This window comes from Anser anser (genome assembly GCF_964211835.1).
Source record: "Anser anser genome assembly, chromosome: 20".
Classification (NCBI taxonomy): Eukaryota; Metazoa; Chordata; class Aves; order Anseriformes; family Anatidae; genus Anser; species Anser anser.
The window spans coordinates 386,877-413,446 of NC_139741.1; the positions used below are offsets into that span (position 1 = coordinate 386,877).

At 39.7% G+C, this 26,570-nt stretch overlaps 1 long non-coding RNA gene across 6 annotated transcripts in view; it reads left to right on the top strand.

The window, feature by feature from the left end:
- The first annotated feature begins 256 nt into the window (after nucleotides 1-256).
- LOC310884338 overlaps nucleotides 257-26,570 on the top strand; it is a 34,039-nt gene continuing 7,725 nt past the window's right edge. For 4 of the 6 annotated variants that reach the window (XR_014574174.1, XR_014574175.1, XR_014574176.1 and 1 more), the window contains exons 1-3: nucleotides 257-402; nucleotides 9,587-9,713; nucleotides 9,796-9,904. This is a non-coding gene — a long non-coding RNA (uncharacterized lncRNA). Of the gene's footprint in view, nucleotides 403-9,586; nucleotides 9,714-9,795; nucleotides 9,905-10,025; nucleotides 11,442-23,095; nucleotides 25,008-26,570 lie in introns of those variants that run through there. The other 2 variants (XR_014574178.1, XR_014574179.1) reach the window with 2 other exon arrangements.

Here is a 26,570-nt window from a genome sequence, read left to right on the forward strand (position 1 = left end):
GAAAGATTTCCCTTGATTCCACTAGTTTGGGGATCAGGTCTAAATTTAACACCGAAAAAAAGATAAATCAGGGACATTATTCAGTAACACATCAGTTGGCCCGGAGGAGTCAGGACCTCTTCCCTGTCTTTTTGTAGCCCAGGAGCTGGCTAGGAGCCCTCTGTGGAAAGACCCTTCAGGTGTCCTAGCCCTGGAGGTGCTAATGAGCCAGCTGGCCATGACCAGCCTCACCTGGACCCCCATGCCCTGTCATGGTCTCAGAGCATTATTTAAGCTCATCTCTGGGCTACATTCCCTTCCTTGTCTGTACTGCAGGAGCATTAATCCTAGCTCTGCTACAACCTTACTGTGGGGGTTATTGCTGCACTGCTAGCTCAGCCAGAGGTTTGCTATGATTGCCTGGTGAGTCACTAGGGTCTCCTACTGTTGATTTGTCATGTATTGGCTAATGTTTCCTCTAGTCAAAGTGGTACTGGGAGGATAAATCTCAAAGTAGCTTATTAAATCCTGTACTGGAGGTTAAAGAGGCCTATGGTCTAGAAAGCTGGTGCAATGGCCCCTGTGTGAGAAACCAATCATGGGGGTTGGGCTTCCATATAGAGGTCTTCAATGTTCATTTTAGCTTCATTGATTCTTCCCCCTGCTTTCCATTTCCTGTGAGGTTTCAGGCTCCATCTTTGTTTTTATGAGGAGAGTTCATGGAGGTGATTATACTTGCTGCCAGGTACCTCCACCACAAAAGACTTTTGGCCATACATACATTTCTTCAGATGTCTCAGTAAGCTTCTCCCCTGCAGCTCTTGCTTTGTCTGTATCCTCTGTGTCATTGCAACAGTGCTCTGGTCTTTCTTTATGCTGTCTGCCAATAGAATGCATGCTTGATTAACTCTTCCAGCTCATAATGATATTTGAAATGTGTCTCTACATTACTGGATGAAGAGTGTAGTGAAGTTGTTAAAGATTGTCTTGCTGTCTCTGAGATCAGAGATCTGATAAAATTCAATTGCTTGGATTTATATACTTATTTATTTTGGTGACTCTAGGAGGATGAGGCAGCTTGCTTTTCTTTGCTGTGTGTAACAGGCAGGCTGGAGGCTGTAAAGAGCAGTCTGTAAATTGGAGATGAACAAGACTTCCGTTGAAGAGCTGGGATCTGAGCCTGGGAAAGGGTTGGAGATTAATTGGTCAATAAAATGTGTTTCTTTCTCCTCATGGCACACCTTCTGCTACAGACCTGTCCTGGTTTCCCACTAGCCCTTGACCCTTAGGCACTGCAGATGGATGCTTGTTCTAGGGCTGATGGTGGTAGACAAGGGCATACAGATGGGGCTGATGCTGCTCCACACCTTCAGGATTTGCTCTTCCTCTGTTACTGGAAGCACAGCTTCCAGTCAGATGACCTGAATGGTGCCTTGCAATGCTATCACTGAAAGCAAGGGCTGAGGTTGGAACAGTTACTGGAAATGAGGGGAGATGTGAGTCTTTCTGGTCTTGAATGTGAACCAGGCACACAGGACTGTTCGGACAGTCTATTTAATCTGTAAGAGTGAGTGCTGAGAATGGGGAATAAATTACAGCTAACACTTGTGGAGGTGTTTCTAATCCCAGATTTTGTGTGCATGTAACTATTTCTTTCAATGCTGTCATCAGGACCTAGACATGGGACTGATAACTGAGCTGTCTCTACTGGGATTCATTGCATCCTAATGTATACCTTTACATTGGTCAAGTGACTTGTGCTCTTGTGTGGCTGTTTCTAATTATGCCCTTGGTTAGAAATCAAGTTGAGCTAACCAGCTTGGATGTAGGTTTGTCACATGTCTCTGAAGTCAAGTTTAACACCCCCACTCAAGGAGGAGCTTGGTGCAAAACTTACTGGTTAAAGGGGGATTCCTCTGGTGGGTCTTGGTGTTTGCTATGGCTCTAGTTCCTGCTCAGGTTCTTTTTAGAGACTTGTGGCAAGTGCATCAACAGTTAAAGGTGCAGTTTCTCCAAGAAAACTACTTGTGCATTTGCTAGCATTCACTTGAGAGTTTGAGGCTGTGAATCACTTCTAATGGTTTGGTGAACACAGAAATCTTTTAACATGCACTAAGTTATTGGTGAATGCTGTTGAAGTGGCTGGCAGTTGGTGCAGTGTGGGACTGACCAAAAAATTGCAGATACTAAAATAATGCTGAAATATAAACCTGTTTTCCTGTAATCATCCTAATTGCCAAATGTAATATTTATACACTTTAGTAATAGATGTGCTATGTAGACATGCCCATGTATTTCTGAACACTTTCTTACCAATCAGAAAAATAATGGTGTGTTGAGATGAGATACAAGAAGCTTGACCCTTGAAAGTTAATGTTTTTTGAATGAATTGGATGGTCTACTGGAGAATTTGAGAGGAAGGTAATTAAATATCTCTTTCAGTAAATTGTATGCTTCTCTAGTTAAGCAGAATTTTTTCCTAGGGAAATATATGGCAGAATTTGTTCTTTCACTGTTCCTATGAACAGAAGCTTGCTCCTTCTATTGAGATGCTTTAGAGCTTCTGGGAAAAGCTACTTTCTTGTATGGGCATTTAGACAATTTAAGACATACATTTTTCTTCAGTACTAGATTTTGTCTCAGAGCATTCTCTTGACAGTTTGATATTTATCAAGCATGAATGCCTTTAAAAAGACCTCTGCAATATTAAATGTTAGCTGTTTTTCCCTAAATACCTGTATGCTTGAGGAACAGTGTAAGATAAGAACTGTCTGAGAAAGCCAAGGTAGGAGTAAAGCTGTCTTTCATGGTACTGTTCCCATGGAAATTATTGGCAAAATGTTTTACATTTTACCAGTTAGCTTACATTTAGAATGGAAGGAATCATTTTGATTCATCATCAAGACTACCCTTGGAGATACTTGGTCTGAGTTATTGGTCTGGAAAAGATAGAGGGGACCATCTCATCCACTTCCATATTCTAATGGAGAACACCTGCACTGTTCTTGACAATGGATGTCCAACCTTAGACACTTATTAAAAAAACTTCTAAACTCCCCCACAATTGTTTATATTTTTACACTTTAAGTTTTTAACCAATATCTGTATAGAATTTCTGGTGTAATTGAAGCCCTGGCTTTAAGCTGGGGATGCATATTTATGCATGGACTCAGTAAAAAGACTGCTTCATTCCCCTTGCAAATTTATTTTCTATGTAATTTGTAGGATGTTAGCCTGTCCTCCTTAGTCTTATCTTTAGACTAAACTGTTCTTTCACTTGTCTTTCCCAACCAATGCTTTGAGAGCTTAGGTTATTCCTATTTTGACTCTGTTTTCACTCTGTGTGAATGAATAGCATATACATCTCTTCAGTTTGTTCCTTCCTCCAGGATAATGGATATTCAATTTTGATTTACTAGTAAGCAGTAAAAACTCTCATTGTGATGCAGAGTTTATGTATCTTCACAAGCTTATATAGCAGAATAATGTAGGCTCAGGGTATATGTCCCACGTATAGCATCATACACATCAATGAAGCAATTTTTTTAAAAAAAATCGCGTTCACTTCCAGCATCTGGCTTATTGTTGCTTTTCTGCATTTGTGAACAAGCAATCTGGGTAAGGTACTGCATGTATGTTTCTTCTGCAAAGTCAGGGGGCAGTGAAACACCACTTCTCTTGTTTCATGGCATCCCTATGATAACCTTAGTTTTTGCCTCTATGAAGGCAGAAACTGATGTTTGTGACTTGCATTTTAGGAAGCAGTTTTCCTTTTACAGCTCCAGAGAAGTGGGTTGGTTTTGGCTAAGCCTTCAGCTTGGAATCTTGCTGTGAAAACAGCCTTGGCAGCTGCTTCTCTTAGTAAAATGCTATGAGGTACCTCTCCGTGTATTAGGGTTGTAGCAGTATGTGAGCTTTTGCAGGGAATTGACTCTGATAAGCAAACCTTTTTTTTAAGCTAATCAATTGCATTGCTCTTTGCCTGGTAAGCTAAGTGTGATAAACAGAAGGACTACTGAAGCTGTCACTGACACCTGTGAAGAAATATTTTTGGTGACATTAACATGCAGTAGTAGGACAGAAGAAAAGGTCTGGAGATGGAGTTCCTCTGTCTTTGATCCAGCACTTTCCCATATGCAAAATGTGTGGAAATACTACCAGCTGGGAGGCTGGCATCTCCTTTTGCACTGAAGACCTGTAAAAGGATAAGTTAGACTATGGACAGAATTGGGAATTACATCTTTATCTCACCAGCTGTAGAGAAGAGATGATACAGCATGGAAGAGATAATATTGAAGAATACAAGGCCTGGTTAGTACTTTGAGTTTAATCAGGGATTTGCATTATTTGGTCTCTGCTGGCTGGGGACAGGTGTAACAGCAGTTTTTCCTGTATTTGATTTGTGGGCCTGGAACTGCAGCAATGTATTGGGCATTAGATTGCTCTGTTCAGTGAGCAGCTGGGTACATGAACAAAGAGGAGCCGAGCTATGTTCTGGACAGACAGATTTCTACATCCAGGCCAGAGGAATCATAGAACAGCTTGTATTGGAAAGGACCTTAAGATCACCTAGTTCTAACCCCCTTACATAGGCAGGGATGCCACTCATTAGACCAGGTTGGCCAGGGCCTTGTCCAACCTGGCCCTCCAACGCCGCCAGGGATGGGACATCCACAGCGTTAATCTGGGCAACCAGTTCCAGTGCCTCACCACTTTCTGACTGAAGATATTCTTCGTAACATCTAATTTAAATCTTGCCTCTTTTAGCTTAAAACCATTCCCCCTTGTTCTATCATCTGCCCAAACCAAAAAGCTGCTCTCCAGTTTTTTAAAAAGCCCCCTTAAGTATTTATGGGAAAGCTGCAGTGAGGTCTCCCTGGAGCCTTCTCTTCAGGCTGAGCTCTCTCAGCTGCTCTCAGCCTTTCTTCATAGAAGTGTTCTATCTGTCTGATCATCTTTGTGGTCCTCCATATCCTTGTGCTGGGGCCCCGGACCTGGATGCAGCACTCCAAGTAGGGCCTCACAGGGGGAGAGCAGCAGGGGACAGTCACCTCCCTCCACCTGGTGGCCACTGCTCTGTTGATGCAGCCCAGGGTGCTGTTGGCCTTCTAATATGCAAGCGCACTGTTGGTTCATGTCAAGCATTTGTCCACTAGAACACCCAAGTCTTTCTCTGCAGGGCTGCTTTCTATGAGTTCTTCACCCAGTCTGTAATCATGTCTGAGGTTACCTCAACCAAGGTGAATACATAGTCACTTAGAGTTAGTCTGCTGTGGAGTTCCTATTTCCCTGTAGATGAGAAATCTGAGTAAGTCAGCTGGGTTCCTGACACAGACCAGAGTCTTCGTTGTGAGAGTTCAGCTTGTCACATTCTTGAAGCAGATGGCCATTAAAATGTTGATATTCTTCACGGACTTCTTGTTTTAATAGTTAGTGTTTGAAGTTGTCATTGCTGGCCAAAGAGCTTGGATTTTTATTTAGGTGGGAGTTGAGACTATGTCCCTCTGCCTTTTCTTGCTATGAAATTGTTTAACTTGCAGGCTGACCTGCTGTCAGCAGGGTTGTCTGTGCTGATGCTCCCTGATCTCAAGGCAACTGCTACCACCTGGGCTTGCTTTCCCATGTTCTCACTGACTGCACTGCAGAATAAAGCTTGTAAAAGTTTCTTTTGTGGCTTTGGAAACAAATTCAAAACACTTGAAACATAACTGCAACCATAGAGACTAAGCACTGAATTTTATCATAAGAATATATTTGTATGGATTTCTGAAAGTGGAAAAAGGGCTGTTGGAAGTCTGGGAAAATGAAAAAACATCAGTTGTGCTGCTTAAGCCCATAGAGCCAGTCAACAAAATCAGTACCTCTGGCTCCTCCTTGGGCCTTTCCTTCTATTGTGCTCCACCCAGCAAAGAGGGAACACACCAGTCTTCAAAGCACATCAACCCTGATATGGAGACATGCCCCTGCATTGTAGGTGACTCAGGCTCTGCCAGAAGTGCAAAGATAAGATGGCAAAACACTCCAAGCGATGTGCTAGGAGCAAAATGCAGGTAAAGTCAGAATTTGGGCTTTCCACTGGATGTAAATCATGTCAAAAATTCATATTTTATTCCCATCACCTCTGCATAGTGCTGGCAATCTTTCTCTTTCCTTTATGGCACTATAAGGACATTAACCATTAACAGCCACTGATCATGGGCTGTCTTAGCCAACAAATAAAGCTGCAGCCAGTATTTTTTCTACAGTAGTCAAATTGTTTCTTTAGATAAATTAAGACCTTTGGCAATACATTAATATTGACTGCATAAATCTTTGAATGTCTGAATGGAAATAAAGTAATTGAATTTGGAAGTCCTAAGATGTATAGATCTCAAGTTTCTCATCAGAAGGACGATGATTCATTTTAATCTTTGGCTTAAGTCTCAGTCAATAATCAACAAAGTGAATTGGACATTGAACATAGCTAGTTTTGCCTATTTTATTATGCACAGATGTCTGATTCCATTTCAAGCCCCATTATGAGCCAGGTGCTAAATTGCCTTTGGCTGCCTTCATAGGCCTAAGGAGTTGTGGCTATCCCAAACTAATTAAATGCTTACAATCAATTAAATGAAAATTGTGTAGCTGCATCATGCTAAAAGCTGCTGCTACTTCCACTAAAATTCTGTTTCTTTATTCTTCAGACAAGTTTTAAAGTGGATATTCCATAACACTCAGGCATTTAGGTAGTAAGCACAAACTGAGGGAGGGAGTATATAAGTATGCCATGACTCCTTGAGTTGGTATTATTCTTAGTGCAAGATACAGCGATTAAAATACATTGAACTAAGAACTTTAAGCATATTCAGCTGTTCAGGAAATGAAGTCAAAAAACTGAGAGATAGCCCAGAGATTTCTGTTCAGATACATGCATTCAGTGAAGAAATCTTGGCTCTCAACACAATGGCAAAATTTCCTTTTCCTGAATAGCTACCTGAGCTTCATGTGGTTACTTCAGCCTCTGAACCTTCCAATAAAACAAATTCCTCTGCCTGTTTGGTATCTTAGCTCTCGTGACAGGATAGCACCTGTACAAGCTGTGTTTTGTGGTTCAGGGCAGCTCGGTGCATCCTGTGCTTCTTCCTCTGATTGGTACAATGGCATTCCTTTGCAATTAGGAATACCATGTACTCCTCACAATTAGTGGTCACAGTATGACTTAGCCATCATCCAGATGTGAATCATGCTTTGCTGATGTTGCTCTGTGAGTATGGTGAGAAATGTCTTCAGTTGAATTGGCAATTTCCTTCCTCTCAAAACCAAAGCACTTGTGCAGCTAATGTGTGAAGAGGAGTTCAGACTTCCAAACAAGCATGAGAAAACAGCAATCAAAAAGTTAAATAATGAAAAACAAGTTTTCTGGCACTTGGTCTTCTAAAGCTGCTTGGAACTAAGCCTTTTGTGGGCTTTTTCCTATGTCCTGAAATTTCACATTGCCCTTGCTGTTCAGTGGGGGAAGTCAGCTGAGCTCAGGGAGATGCTGTCACTACTTCTAAGGGGTAGAATGATAGAGTGTGCAATTAAACTCCTGTAGGAAGCTTTACAAGGATTTGCATGGGAAAAGAGCTAGAAATGATAGCACAACTGCACCTGGAAAATAAACTGGTCCAGTCATGTGAAAGGCTAAGAGGATATTATGAGAGCAGATGCCTTGGATGCAGATCTTCCACCTGGAAGGTGGCCTACATTTAACAGTTTGTTTAGGGAGCTGCTTGCACCTGTGCTACTGCATGGCACTGAAAATCTGCTATGGCAGGGATGTAGAAAGGCAGCAGCTGGCTGGGACTTGATGCCCTGTGGCAAGAGGAAATGGAAGCTTCATGTTCAAATAGGACAAGGCAGGCACCAGTACCTATGTTTGCATACAGACGGTTAGGAGTAACTGGCATTTGGAGGGCAGGGAGTCCAGAGGTGGGATGTCTAGGATTTGGGAGCAAAATTAGCCTGGTATATGGATGGCATTAGTTAAATACAATCCTTAGATTATATTTTTCATTTATTTATATGTTTGTCTGACATACTGTTGGTCTATCTTGGATTCCTTCAATGTGGAAAACTGCATGCGATCACAGAAGCAGTAAAGACTTAACTTTTTCTAATATCTAGGCAGTGACGCCTATAGTATGGGGGTCTGTGTGATGGACATCAAGATGATACCTTCATTTTTCTAAATTATAACGGCCAGGTGATAGCACAAAATGTTTACCCCAACATCTGTTTTGCAGTGTTGGCCAGTCCACAAATCAGTAGATTAAAGTGTTTCATATAATCTAGATTTTCCAATATCATGTAGATTTTCTAATAGCTGTTGGTGTGGGTTTTTTTTGGCTGAATGATTATCTAGCCATAGCTTACATGAGCATTTGCAATGTGTGCTGCTGTGTACAGCGGTGGCACCAGCAATTCTGAAAGTCTGAGAGAGGAGAGGCTGGTAGAGCACAGATCCTTGCTGATGGGGATTGGCTGTGCCAGTTGCTTCCACAGAAGGAAGGAAGAGTTAACACTTAGCCATTTGTTCACTTCTGCAAACAGAGATGCTTGGCAATGGAAGGACAACCAATTATTGTCTTCACTTCTGTGGAGAAGTGATATGAGGAGAGAGGTGAGAACTCACTGGAAGTCTGAGTGTTAGCACCAGTGTTAAAGCAATCTAGGTTTCCTCCAGATCACTTAGTGGGTGGATTGCTTTCTCTGGATGGGGTCTGAACTGTGCATACTAAGAGAGACTTTGCTGTTACTTCACATGACAGAGGCCTGCTTCTGTAATCTGTGTTAGCTTCACTGCTGCTATGAAGGTTTTGGCAACAATTATATCTAATGGACTGCCATGCTATACAGTACACATCTTTCTAGTATATTTTTTACTGATGTATTAGAGTATGTAGTCTGATTTCTTTACTGGACCTCACACCTAAGATATACTTCCATGCGTATCTACATAGTTATAAGCACTTAAGCCAGATTTATCTCTGGAGTATAATTCAATAGCTCTTTGAATTTATGCACAAATATTGCTCAGATGCTAACTGTTAGGGAAAAGATGCAAGGAAGTATGCAAACGCTCATTAAAATGTTTACCATTCTACATTATGCTTTATTTGCCTAAGTGCGAGAGGTTTAGCAGTATTTCCCTTAAATACACCTCGAAGAATTAAATAAGACCATACATCAACTGATGAGATCCAAACAAATCAAGAAGCACACAGATAATTGAATCATTTTTATTTTGACCAGTGCACATTTTGGGATTCTCTGAATAGCACTTCTGAGCACTGAATTTATTTAGAACTGATTTCATGTTTAGCTTTCTAGTCAAGAAGGATAGGTATGGGCTTGTTAGACACTTGGCTTTCCTACGTGACTCTTCCTTATTCCTAGACATTTTTCTGATGGTAGCAAGAAATCTTTCTCTAGGAAAAAAATAGTTTTGGTAATTTTGTTAGCAGAAAAGGTATTGAACAAAGCACAAGTGAGGTTTGTTTTCTTCATAGTTGTTATCTATGGTGTTATTGATGCTGCCCTAGTAAATGAAACCACATACTATGCCCTTCTGTTTTGTTGCCTACAGCTGTGTTCCATATCTGTGCTACTATGAACAAATGAGGTGTGATGCTACTGACTAAAAGTGTCTGAGACAGCAGCTGTTACCTGTTCCTTAATCAAAGGAAGTTTGATCTTAACCACCTGTTACAAGAGTAAGCCCATCTCCAACATTTGTATTGTTAACATCAAATTCAGTACTTGAAACTGTTAATGTACTCATTTTGCACTTATGAGATGAGAAGAATGCATGTTTCCAACTCTGAGGACTACAGAGGCATAGGGCATCGGAGAGCAAGGCAAGACTGTACAAGATAATCTTCTACATCTGGTGGCATGCACTCAGGTAAGGTCAGTGGTACTCCAGGAAGGAGGTGGGGAAGGAGGAAAGCTTGGGTCTGAGCTATGCTTAAATGTTGGTCTTTTTTATGTACACACTCTGCCTTTATCTTATTAGTCTTGTTTAGCTCATAGTTATTGGTGCTACTGACCAGAAGACAATTCCTAGATGAGCCTTGATTTTATGTACAGGAGTATGAGGTATGTATAGGCAGATTTAGCTACATGATCTGTATTTGCAAACAGTTGGCACCAACTGCAGACTTTCTGGAGCTTCCAGTATGCAGGCTTGAAGAAAGGTTGGTGTAGGTGAGAGAAGATTGAGGGGAGCATAGAAGTGAACCTGGGGCAAAGATATGCTGTCTTTTGCTATAAATGGACTGTTCTGTCTTGAAATAGCTCTTCCTATTAGTATTATTCCTATTAGTGTTCATAATTAACACTATGTGGAGAGGGAGTAATAAGTCTAACATCTTGCTCTCTGTACTGTACTGGGAAGCTGAAAGAACTTCCTAAGTAGCTGTAGGTATGCAAGAAGACTGCAAGCAGGTTTCAGCAGTGAGAAATAAGGGCCTGTCATGTCTTCCACTGTTGATAATTATTGAAGTTTTCCTCTTTTCAGTGCTTAATCAGAATGTATTTCAGTACATCTCTAGTGTGGTTGAAGCTGCCAAAATGAAACTCATCCAAGCTACTACTTCACAGCGCTGTTCCAGCTATGTTGTAGTGCACAGAAAAGGCTATGCAGAAATATTGCCTGTTGCTAACATAAAAATGCTATTCATAGATCAAGGAAATGTAATATGGCAGCTTCTTCACTTTTAATAGTGTAGTGTGAGAGGTGCTTTGTTCTTTTCCCAATATGGCAAGAAGCTTTACAAAACTAAACCTTGCAACCAAATGGCACCACTATTTTATAATGTCACTGGTGGTTAGGTGACGATACTCTTGGAGCTATCCCAGCTTGACTTTTTTCCAGTGTTTTTGGGAACAGCCTACATGGGATTAGCAAGTTTAAAAATGCTGAATAAGCACCATGAAGCTGCAGTTACTTAATGCCTTCATGGCCCTTAGGATATGAATGGAAGTGTGTTGAAAGGAGGTTTCTAAAAACTGTTGAATCGTGCTCTAATAAGAGGCTTCTTTGCTGATGTGTTTGGCTCCAGTATCACCATTGTTTTCTTTTTCCATGTGGTGATGTCATCTAGGTATATTGCTGCTGCACTCTCCACTCCCCCACCCTCCCCTGACTTTGTTCTGCCATGAAAGTAATGTTCTAGATATGGGCCACTGATCTTTAAACAGCAGAAAGGATATGCGAATGTTACATGTGAATGTCTGAAGCAGTAATTTAGCCAGTGTTCTTCAGAATGTCAACTGTGAAGAGTCAATGACCACCTGGTGGAGGACAGTGGTAATGTGCCAGTTATAGTATAACACGTTGTTTTCTTGGCTCTGTCCCAGAAAGGCTTGGTAGCCTAGGAGAAGGCTGACCAAAGGAAGCCAGTTGATGTAATATTGCTGGATTTCATTAAAGCTTTTGATACGGTCTCTCACAATATCCCTCTGGACAAAATGACCAGAATACAGTTAGATAAAAGCACAATAAGATGAGTGAACAATTGGCTGATGGGTTGGGCCCAGAGGGTTCTTGTAAATGAGGTTACATCAAGCTGGTGACCTGTCATTACTGAGGTTCCTCAGGGCTCCATTTTAGGACCAGTCCTCTTCAATGATTTCATAAATGATTTGGATTAAGGACTGGAAGTTTTTTTTGAACAAGTTCACAGATGATACCAAATTGATTGGAGCTGTTGAGTCTGTCGAGGGTGGTGAGGTCTTGCAGAGAGATCTGGACAAATTAGAGAGCTGGGCAATCACCAACAATATGAAGTTTAACAAGAGCAACTGATGGATTCTGCACCTGGGAAGGGGCAACTCTGGTTATATGTACAGACTGGGGGGACGAGATGCTGGAGGGCAGCCCTGCAGAAAGGGATCTGGGGGTTTTGATAAACAGCAAGCTGAACATGAGCCAGCAGTGTGCCCTGGCAGCCAGGAGGGCCAACTGTATCCTGGGGTACATCAAGAACAGCATTGCTAGTTGGTCAAGGGAAGTGATTGTCTCACTCTACTCTGCGGTGGTGTGGCCTTACCTTGAGTACTGTGTACAGCTTTGGGCGCCACAGTATAAGAAAGACATAAAGGTGTTAGAAAGTGCCCAAAGGAGGGCAACAAATATGTTAAAGGGTCTAGAGGGGAAGACACATGAGGTGCGACTGAAGTCACTTGGATTGGTTAGCTTGCGGAACAGGAGACTGAGGGGAGACCTCATCACGGTCAACAGCTTCCTCATGATGGGGAGCAGAGAGGTGGACACTCAGCTATTCTATGAATGCTTGCTAATTTGCTCAATTTTCTCCTCATGCTGGAGGGTCAGAAAAATGTGTGTGGCATCCAAGGAAGCTGTGTTTGTGTCTTATCTATACTGAGATCAGTTGCTTTACAGTGACAACACAATAAAAAGTCTTTTGTCAAATTCAAGTTTATCCTGTATCTGGTAATATATGTAACATAATCTGGTTTAAAAAAAAAAGAAATTAAACAGGGTGGCTTCAGGTGGTACATCTGTGGTATTGTTAGATCTGGGATTTGAGACCTTGTGTGGCTTGCATGATGCATATGCAGTAATATCATGATTGCTCTGGAAGATTGTATGCAAGCAAGAAGAGCTGTTTTCACAGCAGGGTTATACTGGTGCAGAAAAACGGGCACAGCAGGACTGCTAATAGCAGGCTCCAGTCTGTGCTGGTCCAGTGAATACCTCACAGCAGCACTTCTGCAACTAAGAAGTGAAGAAATAGGTGTGCCAACACTTGGAAACATCCAGATCTTGAGTGAACAAAGCTTTCTGGTCTTGGTTGCTGTCATTTATTTTTTTATGTGCTGGACTGTAAACCTCACACCACCCAAGAAGTATGCATGTCATCAGAAAGCTGTAAGGAGTCTGGGCATAGGCTTGACCATTCATTAGCAATATTACTGGTGCACTATTGTCAAAGGAGAAATAATTTTTCTCCCAGGAGAAGCTATTTCATGTTAAGGATTTTCATTTTTTTTGAGATTGCAGGAAATCAGTCTTAGAGAACTGTGCAAAAAACACTCAACCCATGGCTTGAAAAGCTGGTCCAAGCAATGTTTTAAAATACTCATTATGGTGCTCAAATGGATTTATGTAAAAGGTACATACCCGAAAGAAATGCAGTCTCTGGGAATCTCACTAGCAGCAGTTGAACCAGATGACAGTGACTGTTGTAAATTAAACAGCTGATCTTATGTTTCAATATCTTTATATCTTCAATGGTACCAGTTCTAATTCTATAAATTGAGAACTGAGGGTAAATAATGGGCTGTTATGGGTGGGTCCTGAGTTCTGGTCAGGTGTCATTACAAGAAACAGAACTTTGCCTTTAAGGTCACCTACTCCAAAAACTGTGTTCAAACTAAGTACTTTCAACTTGGTTCAGTTATCTTGGTTGGCACAGTGGGATAAAGCATGGTCTTAAATATATCGATTTCCTCACTGTCTGGCCACAGTTTTGCTATTCAGTAGTCTCCTGTGCCAACGTTATTTCAGTGCAGGTAATATCTCACACTTTGTCTTCTGATGGTTTCAAGACTTATTTTAAAAAAAAAGCAAACTTCTGTTTTGAGACCCAGACATTGTTGGTCTTTTAGAGCATAGTTATAGATGCAACAACAACAAAAAAGCTGGCTTCATGAACTGGAGAAGTTAACTAGAGATAATCCAGCTGTTGATTTTAAATGTTAGTCCCGCGTGGTTTAGAGACTGTGCACTTCCAGAGTACTCTTCCTCAGGATAAAATGAGATTTTCTTTTACTTGTTTGCTTTCCTTGTTTTCTTGATGCTCTTCCTCTTCAAGTCTTCCTAGAATGAGATTCAGCAGCCACAGCTTACAAATTTAATTGATCATTAAAATGTCCCTGAGGATATGTCAGTTGTGGAATAGACAGCCATTAAGTATACAGTGAGTCATTAATCTTGGTCAGCAGTGCTGCCTGAAAAGGTGGAAATGGGGGAGGATGGAATGCCTGATTTGATTGTGGCTTCTGCTTCTGAAAGCTGAAGTTCCCTTTTCATGGAAGGAAAGAATACAGGAGGACAAGAGTCTGTGTGTGTATGTGAGCATACATGCTTGCTTTTTCTGCTGGAGGCATTTGGATTTCAGATTATAATCTGTAACTTCAAAAAATTCCCTGGTAGGAATAATATAATAAGTTGAGAAATCAGTCCTGCTCATGGATTCTTAGGCATGTAACTCTCAGTAACAGAAACAAGAATCCAGTGTCCAAAATTACATCTGCTCTGGAGATGTCCCCTTTCTGTCAATTCACAGCACTTAATGAAATATCACACATGAAGGTTCATGTACAGCATGCATCTTTTTTCTGTTACATTTTTAGGACAATTTAAGACCAAGAGGATGTGGGTTGAATACTCTGGAAAATGCTTGCATGTACGTTTCCTTAAAATTCTATAAATTGAGGATAATTGAACACTAGGGTGTGTAATTTCATAAACAAATTCATTTCCCTTATGTAGAAGCTAAGCAGAAGTAGCAGTAATTACACTTTGAATCCAAGACTTCTTTCAAAAACCTCATTTTAAACATCTAATTTTTTTACCTGTAAGTAGGTCAATAAATATGTCAATCACATGTTCCTGGTTTAGCTGGTTAAATAATTGTTCTTTAAATTTGAAGGCAGGTGGTCATGCAATGATCCTATAATGAAAACATGCTGTAGCTCTAAATTATCTACTTTTTAATTCTGGAATGTGCCCTAAAGCCTTTGTTCAGTTTCAGTTCTCAGCTGAAACTGTTGCTGAATCTAGATGCCTGCACAGGACCTGGTAAAGATAGCATGGGATATGCTGGTGACAAGCACAGAAGTGGGCTTGGTGATTCTTTGCAATTCTTCTGAAAACAGTCTCTTTGGAAGCACTAACAAGACTAGCAATGTCTGTGGTGAGCGTGGGATGCAGAAGCTGTGTTTGTTGCCAGTGTGGCTCTTGACAAGCAACAGTGTCAAGACTCTTATGTTCTGTCCCTAAGCTATTCTCTGCCTCACTGTATGACTTGGTAAAACTCATGAGTGGGAAGATGATTTCCAGCTCTCTAGTGATGATCAAGGATTTTCGAGAAGGCAGGGAGAAGTGGCCTCTAGCTATTTATATAGGTAGATCTGCCTTCTCTTTCAGTAGTCACCATTGAGTCCTAAATTCAGAAATTTCAGTAACAATTATGTTTTCATTTGGATTAAAACTAGTTGCTAGCAGGAACTCTTCTCCTCTCATGTAGGCAAGTATTCTGAAACGGTTTGCAATGTTCGTAAAGCTTTTGGGATAAAAAGGACTTTCTCAACCTAACTTTTCTTAGTAATGACAAATGTTGCTAATGCATGAGGAATGAGGATAGAGATAATGCAGTGATAATTTAATAAATAAACATTCTTGCAGTCAGTGTGATGATTTTTCATATTTGTTTCATGATGTCGAAAATGCTAGAAAGCTGCTGAAATTCTCACTGCTTCATTTCTATGATGCAATTTACATTAGCTGAAGAACCAACACAGTTTTACTGAAACAAGATTTCCTGAGCTGACATATTTTTGCCAGTATTGCTGTCTTTAAATTTCATGAATGGTTAATGTTTTTTCTTTAGGAAAAGAAATGAAACAAAATGTGTGTATGTCAGGTAAACAGTGTGAAGGAACTGCATAGGTTGAGTGGTGAATGAGCTGATGCAGACTTTTCTCTTTACCTGTTCCTTCCTGATGTATTGCTGGAATGTAACTGTCATGAACATATTTGGAGTCACTTCCTGAACAGTCTTTTGGATAATGGGAAGTTGGAAAATTATTTGGGTCAACCAGTTGCTTTAAGTAGATATTACTTCTACATGACATTCAATCTTTAGGTCATTTCCCTAATGACCAAAAAACCCCACATTTTTCTAAGTATGAAGTATAACTCACATCAAGGCTAGTAAATGGGAGTACATCTGAAGTTCAGACTCAGTTTCAGAGAGCCCAGTTTTCACTGGGGTATTTAAGCAAGGAATGCTTTTTTTTCAGAAGTCCTCAGTACCCTCCTACTGTGTTAATTGACTTGAAAATTTGATGGCTTGACTTTGTGCTCAGCTGGGCATTGAGTGGTTCTGAAATCCCAGATTTCTTTTTATTCTTTGAAGCCCTGAGGAACAAAATCACAAAAAGCCCTAAGAAGATTAATAGCTTCCTCCATGGTTTAACAGATCTTGAACCATTGTATGCATCTGTAGCAAAGGCAGCTACCATCAGTTCTGACACTGTCACAGGCTCAGTAAATGACACAGCATCTGACTCTGGCAGACATGTTGTCAAGAAAGAGCAAAGGTAATCATTTTCAACTTGCATGTCTGTGTAAGCTGGAGAAACTGGTATTTACATTCTTATTTAGACCATATTGCATCAATGCCTTGCAGGGTGTTTAATGAGATGAATACTCTGTGGTGGGAGGAGGCAGGGAGTAGATACTAAGATGGCTCCAGCCTTCCAATGGCTTTCTTTTTCAACCATTAGCAAATGATTTGAGGTTGCTGTCAGCATAAGCAGGAAGCATATGATTTTCTTGTTAATATTTGCAGTAGACCAAAACACTTATAAATCTATCTGTGGTTGCATTTCCTTGCCTTCTCTCCCTTGGTTCTAGTTTCCTCCTCCTACTCTTGCCCAAGACAGGCAGGGAAGAATCTGTGGGACAGAGTAATGCATACAGAGGCCAGTAATTCAGAGTATTGCCTGGAAATAGATGTCTCGGCTCAGCCCAGTGAGGTCCTAGGACTTTCATTGATCTTGCTGGTCTTTGATTTGGGCTTCAAATTTCAAGAACTAAAAGTTGCTTCTATCTGCTGTCTCCCTGCTGACTACTTGGCTGATCCTTAGACCTGACCCTCACTTCTATGAACTAATTTTTCTTTTTCTTTTTCTTTTTTTTCTTTTGAGAGACTACTTGGCTTTGTGGAGAATTTGTTAGATTGCTTTTGTCATAGAGGCAGTTCAGTACTGCTATTGAAATATACCCAAGGCGTTAGTATATCTTTCCATAGATAACCATCTATGTTTTTTGTCCTTGCATCCATTAAGACATGCCTTTTTCTTTTTCTGGCATTTAAATCTAAACAACACTGCAAATCAGTAGATGAACCTGAGAAAGGACTGGTTTCTGCAATGGCATCTTATCCAGAAATATCTTCTGCCTTTGAATGATCTGTTTGTGCATATTCCAAGCAAAAAATGCTTCCTCCAACCATACCATGAATTAGAAGCATGAGGCAGAGCAATAAATCCTACACTCTGAGAAGCCAGTAGTGGGGGTATACCCATACCCATTTTACTTCATAAATTGAGATTCCTAACTATAGGAGAAAATAAGGCTTATACCTACTAATTTGAACATTGTCCTTTTTATTATTGGAAGGAGGCTCTACAATGTAGGTATTATCATTATATAATGCATACTGTGTGCTATTATGAGATTTATATGGCCACTGTGGGGTAATAATTCATACATTCCTGGGACTTCAAGTTGAACTCTAAGATGTAAGTTTTCTTCTGCAAATTAGAGAATTCGATGCCATATTCAGTTCTTGTGCTTAATGGATTGGTGTAAGAGGCAGATTATTGTGGTGTTCAGGCAGAGGACAGTCTTGTAAAGGCTGTACTACAGATCGGTACATGATCTTGAGCAAGACAATCTTGTCCTGTAAGGACGTTTTTCAATTCTTATGCATGCTGAACACAGGATAAGAGTTAGGATGGCTTCCTTCACCTGTGTTGTCATTGTCCAGGGCATGGACTAGCACTAATGGCAAAATTTGGACAGTGTGACCTCACCTAATTTAAGGTGTCCATGTTCTGACTGACTTCTAACAACCTTGAGAGGGTGCTCTTGCTGAGAGAGGGGAAAAAAAAAAAGCACCTTGCAAGTTATGACTTCTGAGCAGTGTAGGGGTATAAAACCATTTAATGCAGGTGTTTGCATTTTAGGAAAACAGAAGAAAAGAGATGACTATATCAGGAATGATTTCTTTCCCTTGCATGTTGCGTTTTCAAACTGAACTCTGAACTTCCTTAGGTATCTAAGCCAGAGCATATCACTGTATTCAATGCTTCCTACAAACCAAGCACCTAATTGTAGGCTATGTAATCAACAGTAATATATTTAATTGGCTTTGCACTAAGCAACAGGTGCTTTACTATGAAAGAGATAGAAAGGTTTTGATCTTGACTTTAAGTTAGACATCTGTACCCCACTCAGATGGTGATAAATAGCAAGTTCAAAGCTGACAGCTGGATAAAGTGCTGGAGTGAAAGCTCTTGTTAAGAAATGAATGGTTATGAAGTAAGAATTGCTATTAATATTCTTCCACTGATATAATTAACCAGAGTGTAGTGCTAAGATCTGACCCAGAAAGGTTCTTTACCAAAAGGGTTTCCAATGTAACAGTGCTTTTTGTGAGTAACAGACTATGCTTTCCAAATGAACCCCTTGCTGCTTCACATGGCTTATTTCCTGGAAGCATACTCAGTGGGCATGAGGCAGCTCATGACAGGTAGGGAAATATATATTAATCAGATGAAAAGCATTTTTTTTGTCTTCAGTTTCTCCTACTCTTTCACCTGCAGATCTTTTTTTTCTTTTAAGTAGCATCAGCTCTAACAATATTGTGACTTCAGCCAGCAAAGATAGACATTGATATTAGGTAGTCTGTTTCCAGCAAATTGGCACTTTTTTCCAAGGTATAAGGTTAGGGGAGAGATTTTATAAGTACCTTATGCATCTTGTATTGGCTGAGCAATCAAAATTGGGCTGTCTTGTTTTCTCAATGCTAGCTAAAGATTAGTTTTTTTTGCATGTTGCCTTAAAAGCAGCAGGTATACTTAGACAACGTCAACCCAAAGTAGTCTGCTCGATATCATGTCACAGCATTGAGATAATGTATATTGGACTATTATCAGGTAAATCTTGAACTTGCTTCTAGTAAACATGACTGACAGTTAATCTTTACCTTAATTAATAACAAAGGGCTTTGTTTGCAGAAGTAATTCTAATTGTCCTTTTGCAATTTCCTGTCCCACAGACAATCAGTACCATTGATTGTAATGCTGAATTCAATTACTTCTGAAAATTCATTAACATGTTAATTCTTAACTGCTATATAGCATTCAGCTTTTTCATCAAAGCATGGGCTTGAGTTTTAGTAGTTGCTAGTGGCTGGGGAAGCTGAAAGACAAATTATAGGAGAACTACTTGTCCCTCCTTACTGCCTTTCTGAAAAATGTTTGTGGATTCATATCAAAGGTTGGAAGAGAAAATCAAAACAAAGAGGTTTATTTTATTGGGCTATTGGCATTTAAAATCACTGACCCAGGGAAAGGTGAAAAATGTACCCACATGTTGTGCACAGATACGTGCTCAATGGTAGGGGTGTAAAACCAGAACAGTCTGGGAAGTGAAGACAAAAAATCCTTTGATTCTTTTATCTTTGCTCAAGCTGAATCCAGAATTACTTGATAGTAGACCACAATGAAGCCAGTGACATGCCTGAGAAAGTGAAGTGCACTTCATTGCAGGGCAACTTAGAAGATCCTTGACCATGATTGTTGGCATGTGGAGCAATTTATTAATTATTCTCACTTGCCATTTAGTTTTCCTTGTCATGCTTGATGTTTTCCTTGGATGCATGGATGTCTGTATGTAGAGTGTCTTGTGTAGTTTTCTGGAGAAAGTGCGAAAAGTTCCTCTTACCATGTTTAATGTCATTCTTCCTCATTTCTCTATGGTGGACTCTGACACCAGAAGGAAGATGTTAGCATTTTCTTTGTTTGATATAGTTTGTATTTGAAGATTCAAAGACGAGGAAGCCTTTGAGTATTATCTCTGCAAACAGCAGGTAGATGATGGGGCAGCACAGAATTAAGGAGTATTACCCAGATCTTGTGAGGATCTTTTGGGGTTAATTTTGAAGGTAGATTTTTGTCACTTCAGGAAATACTGAAGAGGTTCATAATAACGCTTTATGCTTGTATAAACAATGGCTCCCAACAAAACATGGATAAGCTCAAGCAGAGATGGGGAATCAGCAGTTAATTTTAGGAGTGCTTTGACTTTTATAAATTTTTGTTGACATAAAAGAACAGTGAGAATCAACACAGTTAAAGCAGAAAGTAGCTTCTACTACTTCTGTGAATTTAATGGCAGCATTTTTTTCTTTAGACATGTACTTCAGTTTTGTTATGTTGTGATTTCTTTATATTTTTTTTGGTGGAAGAGAGGGGTGTTTAGTTTCCTACCCACCAATATAAGATTTTTTTCTGGAGGAATCTTCTAGACTTACCTACCACCTGATCTGACTATGGCTTGCAGGTCATCTACTCTGTAATAGATCATTTGTACAATTTCAGACATATCTCCAGAAGGCAATGCAAAAAAGCAGCAATGTCTTTGTAAGACAATAACTAGAGCTTTCTTTAAAACAGCTTTTCCATTTTGCTTTAGTGGAACGAGCTCTGTACTCAAAATCTGTCTGGGAAGGGTGTTAACTAATTGTTAAAACACCATCCTGCTTTTCAGCCATTTACAGTTCCTTGGTAAATCTTGACTGCAGGAATTCAGCACTGTGACTTCTGGCTAGAGAGAATGAACACTATAGATAGTAAAATAGAGCCTGGCTGAGTTTCTGCTGAGTCAAGGGAATATGCAGTATACAGCTAGAAATTAGGAATCAAGCAACTTTCTATCTGCATCTTATATGCACCTCTTCATCTGTGTCTGAAACATCTTGTTATCTAGCAAGGGATCTGCAAATCAGTTATGCATCTTTGTGTCATGCTCACAAGCTACATCGGCTAACCTGCTTGTATATTACTAAAGTTTTTCCAAGATCTTGTAATGAATTGTTTGTGCAAAACAAAAAATAAACTCTATCTTATTTTTTTCTGGAGACTTTAAAAATTAAGTGTACGAATTCTTTTAAACATACAAGAGGTTTCTTACTCATTTTGTTCAGGAGAAGGAGTGAATACACTAAACTTCTAATATGAGAGAAATTCTTGGAGTTGAATTAATCAGAAGCAAATTTAAGTGCTTTTTTGCTTGATCTTTGCATTTATATATAATTGGAAAACTTTTTTTAAAAAAAAAAAAGGCAAAACTTCCCTGGGTACTTAGAGCTATGGAGGCTCATACAAATCTTTCATATAGTTGTGTTTTAAGCCTTGTGATTTTGTTATGCCAGCCCTCAAATCAGGTTATTGTAAGAGAACTGTAAATTTTACTTAAAACAGCATTGTCATAGCAAATGTCTAACCTCTAACCATGTTACTATAGTGAGTTTCTGTTGAGTTGGTTTCTAGTGATTGACTGCAGAAAATCCTGAAAATGACTTCAGAGTAGTTAGAAGGCATCAAAGCCAGAAGACAAGTTAAAATAGGCCTCAAATTTTACTTGCCAAAATCCCTCTTCTGTGACAGTTCACTATTTTACTATGTTCCTGATGAATGAGAAACTAAGTAAAATGTAATTGGCAAGCTTAACTTGCACTAAATTTTGTTGGCTCCTCTCTGTACATGCTGCTGTTCTCAGCCCTTCTAAAGTATGTCTGAGGATGAGCCACCTCCTCTGCAGCCCAAGCACCCAGCTTGTTGTGAGTGCAGTTAATGCTGGGTGTCATCCAGAAACTGCTGGGGTCTGCTCCTGGGTGAGCTTGAGTTAGCCTTGAGCATCATGTGAGCCTTGGGTGCTGTGGCAATCTGGAGGTAGTGCATTGCCTTCAGGCACCTGCTGCTTGGCAGATGTGTGCCTCACCTGTTTTTGATCTCTTCATCCTGTGAGTTAGAAAATGGCCCTGTTGTGCCATCATGTGCTCAGGTGTTTCATGACTCAGTTCCTATAAAAGAGCAGGGAACAGTCACTAGTGACTGAAGTACAAGCTAAACCTATTAAAATCAACAATGTTTTTAAGCTCAGAAGGAGCTTTACCATCCTCATCAGTGTTAGAATGGAGGTATTGTGTGTGCATGTGTCTCTGCTCTTTGCATCTTGCTTTATGCTGGGATGTCACAAAACTATCTGGAAATGGCTGTTTTCTATTCATGGATGTCTGATTTTAATCATGCTATGCTAGGAAAGATAAAAGTTCAGGAAAAATGGGATGCTAATTTATTTATGGGTGTGGGCGAAAGCATTTGCTGTTTTTTTCAAATGAGAGAAATATCTGTATTTTCTGTTGCCCCTCAAGTCAAGTAGTGGTGTTCTCTGTAGGTTCATGACCGGTGTGCCCCACCAATAAACACACAGTTGGAATCAACACAAAGGCCTTTTAATTAAATAATTATATGAACTTGGGACTATAGTGAGACACCTACTCTTGCATACTCTTTCCAGCCTAAATAGAAAACATAACTTCAGTAAGGCCATGTGTTGTCCTTGTTCTTTCTGTTGTGCCTTTCTAAAGCTTGTAAATAGTTGGTTAGGAAGATAAGGTAAAAACATTAAAGATTGCATCAGCTCCTTTTAGGATGCCAGCAGGTAAATAAAAATGTTTCTGTATACCAGTACTCAGACCAGGAGTGAAATTACAAGCAATAAACATTTGCAGCCTGCAAGTTAGGTACCATTATGCATTCTGTGCTTAACAAGGCTCTATGTCCTTCCTGTCTTGCTAAATCCATCTATTGTGGATTTGACTGGGAAGCAGTACAAATTTAAATAATAAAAAAGCACAGATTGTTGCCCTGAATTTTTAACATGCATTTGACAGCATCGTTAAAGTAAGAAAATATAAAGCTAGAAGAGAACTAATAAGCTTGGCTAGGACAGTAGGAAATACATAAATGCTTTTGAACAAGTCTTTTTAAAATTTTGGTTCCCTTCTGACCTGAAGAGCGTCTGTATAAACACCACAAATGAAGGCTTGGAAGGCATCTTGAAAAATTTAAAAACTTGATTGGCTGACTGCAACCAGTATGAAGCAAAATTCTCTTGATCAAGAATTGTCTCAATTTAAGCCTTTTAGAAATAAAACGTTATATTAGAGATCTTTGTTACTTATTTTCTCATGCCTTTTGGAAACAGAAAGGTGGGTGACAGAAGCTCTCTGGAAAATAAAATGCAAGGACTCTTGACACAGAAGACCAAAGGGCTTTTGCTCTGCCCTACATGAAATATATCACATCTGATTGTACCTCCTTGAAAGCATCCTTCTGGGAGAAGCTGCAGCTTCATCTATATATTTTTAACACTGCTTCAGACAGACCTCATCATAATGAGATTGGACTCCTCCAGCAATGTCAACTTCTGAATGGGATTGAAAAGCTTTGAGAAAGTGGAACATAATTTATTTACTATGTAATGGGAGAAACATAACTTTTTATGTTGAGTGGCTGCTGTACAGCTCTTGTACTAGATGTCTTAAAATATTACATTAGATGGAGAACTGTTGGATGGCAGGACTTGTAGGAAAACAGTGATCTGCGGAGTCGTTGGTGCTTAGCTGTATGGTGGCTGGCAACGGTGCTGGATGTTGATCCCCAGCCCACAGGGCTCAGCTGTGGTTGTGCAGGGAGCTGAAGGAAGTGCGCACCAGTCTGCTGCCAGTGCATGGCCTGGTGCTGGCTCTAAAGCCAATCCACTATGATGGGCTCGAACTTTTACCCACTTGTCTTGTTTTCTCTTGGTAACTTGTTAACCTGCTTGTCCAAAGCTGCCACTGTCAGCACAGAACCTGGATGAAAACCCAGGAGCATCTCTGCGTGTGAGCTGCACCACAAACTGGCTTTACAGTGTGCTGTGGTGCTGGGAACCAAACCCCAAAACAGCCTCAGATGAGTGTGCTTGACATTGAATTACGTCCATGTTAATAGAGCTTTAAAATGCTTTCTGTTGTAAAGACAAATGACTAGAGGTTGGTAGCACCACTTAAAATATTATAGAGAGTTATGGTTTGTTCAGGAGTGATGGTATGGACCACAAAACATGGAAATGAGTTGAGAAAACCGTTTTATAAACTTGAACCAGAAATCTAATGTTCAAAATCAAAAATGGTTGTAATTCACCTCAGTGTAATTTGGGAAAGGTTTTATTGTAAGTTTTGTGTATGTACAATCTTCTCCTTGAATTCCAGTGACTTCAAGCTTTCATTCACTTCTACTCTCCAGAAGGATACTGTGAGAGATGGTATCAAAAGCTTTAATGAAATCCAGAAAGATTACATCAACTGACTTTCTTTGGTCAACTGACTTGGTGATCTTGTCATAGAAGGAAATAAAGTAAACTTATTAAATGATCTAAAATCTTCTACTTTATGGTACAGAGTGTGAAAATACAGAAGATCTTTGCCAGACTGTAACATTTGAAGTTGTTGATGTCATATATTGGAAAATATTCAGTGGCCCATACTTTAGCTTTAAAATAGTGCATAGAAGGCATAATATTTTTGTTTTTAGTCCTGGTAATGAGATTTAATTATTGCTTTCAGGACATGATTTTTGTTGCTGCAGAAGGGCACTGTGTTATTATGCAATGTAATTGGTTTTAATTTCATGGTGATTCTCATGTGAATTTCAGGCACTTAATTATAGCCTGAAGGTTTTCAAAGTCATTGACCTACAAATCCTTGATTAACACAAATATCATGAATGCGTAAAGAATTTTCTGTAGAGGAATTGCCTTTACCAGATGCTTTGGAAAACTTACCTGCTTTTGCAAAGAAGAAGCTAAGATGAAGTTTGGCTTCTGTCTACATCTGAGTCCTACCTGGAGACAGCAGGTGGTTGTCTTGGTCTAAGATCTGTCAGCTTTCCAGACAACCCAGTTAGAGATAGAGAAGCAACTTAAGGATGAATATTTCAGTCGAAGAACAGCATCAAGAAGAGAGCATACCTCATTTCTACAGTCCTGGAAAGTCTTATTCATTGCCATTGCTCCTTTCCCCTCAGTGCTCACAGCGAGACAACTGAAAGTCCATACCTATGTTCAGAGGGTTTGACAGGTAACCCTGGAATCAATAGTTGAATTCAAGTATTCCAGCAAGAGAGTAAATCTGAGCCTCTTGGTAATCTGGCTTTCTAGATGATTAAAATTCTAGAGTAATTTCTGGTGGGACTTTTTTCCTTTGGGAATTATTTCATTAACACTGAAAATGAGTATTGTTATTAAGGAAAGTGCCAGGGTCAAAAGATATCGTCAAAATGTACATTTTAAAGTGTCATATTTCATATCGAAGTTTGTTTAGAGTTTGTACTGAAATGAAATTATGTAAAATGTCACTTTAAAAAAGGTAATTTCAGTGTAACGTACTTTTTTACCATTCTGATTTTGAATTAACTATCATTTGAAAATGCACAACATTCATAGAAATGGTAATTCTGATCTCTGTGCAGCTTTATTTTTACAGCTTAGATTCTATTTCCAATTTTTGTTTTACTTACTGAATCTTGCTGTACCATTCTGTGGACTATTCAGATATTCTTTTGTCAGATGTAATTCCTCTTATGTAGGTAGGGTTTGTGAATTAAATCTTTTTCTTCATTTTCCTTAACTGTAAGGGCAGCCTCTACATAATGGTGCTCATTTGGGCATTCTCAGCACAGAATAAATGCATGTTGTGAGTATGCTTAAACATCAGGCTCAGCTAGAGAAAAAGGAAAGTGGGAATGATGACAAACGTTCTGTGAGAAGTTACTTAGTTATCATACAGAGCAGATTGTCAAATGTGATTTGTGTTGGACTGAAAGTTTTTTCAAAGCTTTTCAAATGTTTAGGTTTAGGTAGAAGGTATTTTTAATCAAACCAAAGGTAAGATAAATAGTAGGAATGGTACTTGGGAAATGGCAAAGTGAAAGATACCAACCAGGTAATTTCAATTCAGAGCAATGTGCCAGTGAGTTCATGTGATCCCTGTAATTAGCCCTTTGTCTCTTGCATGCTGAACATTTCTACCCTCTCTCTCAGCTTGTCTGAGTGATGGATTCTGCATCCCAAATTCATGCCCATGGTGCAAGACATAATGACTCCATTTGTAATTCCATCTGCAGTTTGTAGATGATGAATGTACAAAGATCTTATTTAAACACAGCTGAGATAATTTGTGTAGTGCTTGTGTCAAAGGGATCATTTTCCAAGGCATCAAACTAATTTAACCTGCTAAAAGTCCTCTCTCCTTCCCCTTTATTTACAAAGGGGGGAAAAAAGTACAAACCTTAAAGTAGTGTGGAGCTGAATGAGAATTGAGAAAATTGAGAGATGTATTTCTTTGAAAAGGCAAGGTGGCACATATATGAAGGACATGCACCGTAGACTCCATATGCTCATAAACTCCCATGGATGGGTTCAATACAGAATTATAAAAACAAGCATGATTTCTGTTAATTTTGTTTGTAAAACATTACAATGAATGAAGCATGTGTAAATGTCTTGAAAGGATAAGAAATCTCACCTGCACAGGCAGGGTGAGAGAAGCTGGTGAGTTGGGTTTGCCAGGGAAACAGTGGCCCACAGACTGCCAAGCACAGTGTTTTCCTGGGTTGGAAAAAAATGAAGTGTTTGAACA